Below are 4,895 nucleotides of genomic sequence, written 5' to 3' on the forward strand. Positions count from 1 at the left end.
TGGAAAAGGGGACAGGGCCCCTGTATCTTTTAACAGTCATATTGCAAAAGGAATTTCAGCAGGTGCCATGTGTATGCATGCAGCACCTGGTGAAATTCCTTCTTCATCACAGCAGTTAAAGCTGCTGGAGCTATACTAGAGTGACCAGATACAAAAGAGAGCAGGGCTCCTGCAGCTTTAACTGTGCTGATGAAGAGAGAATTTCCCCAGGTGCTGCATGAATACAAATGACACCTGCTGAAATTCCCTTTTCAATACGACGGTTAAAGATACAGGAGCCGTGTCCTCCTTTCCATATGGTCACCCGAGACATGCATAGGATTGTGCCCTTTGAGATTTTATTGCATCAAGCAGTAAATAGGAAATAAATAAATAAAGCCACTGCTGGATAGTTCAGGGAAGAGAGCAGGTGGCTGATCCAGGTCCACCTACTTGCAGATCTGGTTCTGTAGGAACCGCCGGTGGTTCACTTTCCTCTTGCTGGGACGGTTCCGGCAGGGCCTCTGCAGAGTGCGCATAACGTGGGATGCTGCCGTAGACACAAAGGTGCACAGGTCGCGCCCCCGCTCATACGTAGCCTGGGGCCGTGGAGGTGCCAGGAAAGGCTGGGTGAGGGGGCTGCTGTGAGGCATACTCTGTTTTAGGAGGAGGAATGGCATTGAGAGTTCAGTTGCAGGGTAAAGAGGATGTCAACCGTGTCACTCCTCAAAATAAGAACAGCCCTTTGGATCAGACCAAAGGCCCGTCTAGACACACACACACACACACACACACACACACACTGAATTTCATCCGCTCCCCCTAAGCATTACCGAGGAGTTGCTCCCCACTGGGGAAGAGTCACTGGTACAAAATCAGTTCTGGGGCAGAGCTGTTCAAATTCCAGAGATGTTCAAATGACCATATGAAAAGGACAGGGCTCCAGTATCTTTTAAGAGTGGAATAGAAAAGGGAATTTCAGCAGGTGTCATTTGTATGCATGCAGTTAAAGGTGCAGGAGTATAGCTAGAGTGACCAGATACAAAAGAGGGCAGGGCTCCTGCAGCTTTAACTGTTGTGATAGAGGTGATTTCCCCAGGTGCTGCATGCATTAGTCCTTGTATGACACCTGCTGAAATTCCCTTTTCTATGGAACTGTTAAAGATACAGGAGCCCTGTCTTCCTTTCCATATGGTCACCCTACTTATTCAGGATGCAGCTCTACTATAAGGAAACAGAAAGTGCAGATTAAAAACAAGTGAGGAATCATCTTTGGTACAGGGTTTAAAGCTATCGTTAACTTCTAGATCACAACTACAAAGACATTTTCAGTTCTGTCTACAAGGACTAAAGCACCTTTGGGGGGTAAAGTGGTACCTTCTCCCTCCCTCCCTCTTCATTTGCCACTTCCTGACAGATTGATTCTTCAATAAACTTTGACAACATATACACAGATAAGTCAATTTCTACAAAATACATTCAGTGGAGGTTGGTGGCTCCAATGTCAGTGGGTTGGTGTATCTGCTTCAGGTTTCAGTCTGAAGGAGATATTCGAGGTGAAGAAGCTGTCCTTTAGCCCCACTGACATCAGAGCCACCAGCCTCCTCTTAATATATTTGAATTCGGTTAGAAGGACTTGCACCAATTTAAAGGAAAGCCATCCTGAATGTGAGCCTATTTCCACATACCTGTTTTTAGATGATGAGATTTGAGGAGGTGGATTCCAGGTAAAGGTCAATGCTTGTTGGTTTTCTCTTGGTCTCTCTGGATGTCTGTCTATTTATTTATTTATTTATTTATTTATTTTTCCATCCATTCCCCACCCCATAATGCCCCCCTCCCCAGTTCCTTTTATTACATCTGTTTCTTCTCCTTCTTTTCCTAGGGCTGCCTGTTCCAAGACTGGTGATACCCAGCACAGAATAAAGGTTGTTAAAGGTGCTCAAGAACTCCTCCCCTTTTTCCTCTTCTCCCCACCCCCTCCCCTAAGGAAAAAATCACATCCACTACAGTAAAAATGATGCAGGGTTGACATTAACGCCTGTATGGAAAACAAAAAAGACAAGTTTATTCTGACATAAGCTTTTGTGGACTACAGTCCACTTCATCAAGTATTAGCCTCAAATTGGGAGATTTATACACACATGCTCTGTGTGTGTGTGTGTGCATAAACTGTGTTGACAGAGAATTTTAATGCAGAAAATACAAACAGTAATAATAATAATAATAATAATAATAATTATTATTTATTTATATAGCACCATCAGTGTACATGGTGCTGTACAGAGTAAAACAGTAAATAGCAAGACCCTGCCGCATAGGCTTACAATCTAATAGCCTTAAAACAGTTGCCATTCACAAAACATTGTTGTTAATAACGCAGACATCATTGCAATGCTAAGCAGATTATATAGCATGATTTTAAAAGGCCGTTTGACCTTAGTCAGGAAATAGAGTTGAACCTCCTGATGAATTGAGCTTCAGCAATTTTTCACAGATGTATCTGTCTTTGAAATTCCTTTGCTCAAGAAAAGCCGTCTTAAGTTATTGACAGAGTCCAGGTTCGGACGATGGAGTGGGTGAGAAGAAGCCATCATGGCTTCTCTGCCCCCACGTGTGCCAGTTGTTTACATAATTACCCACGATGTAGTGGAGGTTGACGTATCATGAGAACCCAGTGGAGGCATGGCGGGATTGCTTCCTACCCACCCTACAACCCATGACATGCAGCAGAGGTTGTAGAGTGGGCACAAAGTCACCCCTACTATGTGCTGGGTTTGCACAACACACCAACCTACACTGCAGTGCAGGCAATTATGTAATTGCCTGACTGGCGTGCAGGTAGGGGGGAGAAGCCACAATGGCTTCTTTCCCCCCCTGCAGTCATCCAAGCACCTTTACATGTCATGGGAGGTTGAAATGTTCCGCCACTGTTTGTTTGTTTGTTTTTAATAATACCATTTCTAATGGCAGTTTTGCATCCATGTAGTCTTTTGCATAGAGACTGGCCTGTTTGTCTTATGCAGAATGCTGTGGGGCATCCCTAACAAATGATGGAAGATGAGCAGGTATAGGAACAGTTGATGTAGTGGGTGGCATTATTAGGTCCTGGAATTTATTTATTTATTTATTTATTTATTACATTTCTATACCGCCCAATAGCCGAAGCTCTCTGGGCGGTTCACAAAAATTAAAATCATAGTAAAACAATCAACAGGTTAAAAGCACAAATACACAATGCAATATAAAAAGCACAACCAGAATAAAAACCACGCAGCAAAATTGATATAAAATTAAAATACAGAGTTAAAACAATAAAATTTAAATTTAAGTTAAAATTAAGTGTTAAAATACTGGGAGAATAAAAAGGTCTTCAGCTGGCGACGAAAGGAGTACAGTGTAGGCGCCAGGCGGACCTCTCTGGGGAGCTCATTCCACAACCGGGGTGCCACAGCGGAGAAAGCCCTCCCCCTAGTAGCCGCCTGCCACACTTCCTTTGGCAGGGGCTCACGGAGAAGGGCTCCTGTAGATGATCTTAAGGTCCGGGCAAGTACATATGGGAGGAGGCGTTCCTTCAAGTAACCTGGCCCCAAACCGTTTAGGGCTTTAAATGTCAATACCAGCACTTTGAATCGGGCCGGACCTGGACTGGCAGCCAATGAAGTTGTAAAAGGATAATATGATCTCGCCGGCCAGTCCCCATTAGTAAACGGGCTGCCCTGTTTTGTACCAGCTGAAGCTTCCAGCTGGTCCTGGAATGGCATTGCCAGAGTAGCTATGGAATTAGAATTTGTGTCTGCCACAAGTTTGTCTCTCTGTTTCAAGGCCTGTTGTTACTGGTGAGTATCCTTTTTGGTTTGGGCTGCAAACAAGCACAGTCCTAGCACCCAAAGCCTGTGAGAGGGAAGTCAGTCTAATTGTCCAGGATGGGTTGTATCTCACTGACGATATGTCTGAGTGGTCTTAGCAGGGTACTATAGGTAACAACAACTAGAATTCTGTTGTTTTCTCTTCTGATAGATTATTATGTAACAGATCATTCCTGAGTACCAGTTTGGCTCTGTTGATGTGTTTTTTTTTGCTTCATTGGGTGGGTATTGTAGTCTGAGAAATGCCTGAGAAATAGACCCTTAAGCTGTCTGTCTGACAAGTCTGAGAAGATGCTGCTGTATTGTAGGGCTTGACTGCAGACAATGGGTTTTGTGGCATTCTGGGTGTAGGTGTCCTATGTAGAAAACTGTAGGGAATGCATTAGTTGTTGTTAGTTAAGAAGGACATCTTGAGCCTTCTCCTCCACCCCTCTAGTAGGGGGCACTGGCTCCAATGCAGGAGCAACTGGCTCAGATAAGACTGCCAGGAACATGACTTGTGTTGCGTGGCAACATCTATATATTTTGAGTTGTAATGCATTCAAGGTAAGATTTCAGAAAAGTATCTTCCAGGTATATAGATGTTGACAAAGTACATGGGAAGGACATAGTGGAAGATGCTGTCTGAGAAAACAGGATGGCAGGGACACCCACCCAACTTATCCCAGGTGATGCCAGGTGCCATGGGCATTGCTAGAGGAGGATACACTAGGGCAACACCCCTTCCAGATGCTGTAACTGAGAGATACCTGTATCCTTGTGTTCCTCCAAGGCACCTTTATCACTGCCCAGCTCTTACTATTCACTTGTCAGGCCCCGTCACCCAAACATTTTACCAAAGCCTTTCCACAGATTTATTTTTTAGATTTTTATCCCACTTTTCTTCCACTGTAGAACTCAAGATGGCATATGTACAGATTCCCAGGGGACCTAATACCCAGATCTGCTTAGCTTTAGTAAGGGGGCTGCATCATGCCTTAGGTGTGGGAATAAGTTGTGGGGAAAGCTTCACCTGCTTAATTTCTTAATTCCAAACTGCTATTACAG

Source organism: Elgaria multicarinata, chromosome 11 (genome assembly GCF_023053635.1).
Source record: "Elgaria multicarinata webbii isolate HBS135686 ecotype San Diego chromosome 11, rElgMul1.1.pri, whole genome shotgun sequence".
In the NCBI taxonomy this organism is placed as follows: Eukaryota; Metazoa; Chordata; class Lepidosauria; order Squamata; family Anguidae; genus Elgaria; species Elgaria multicarinata.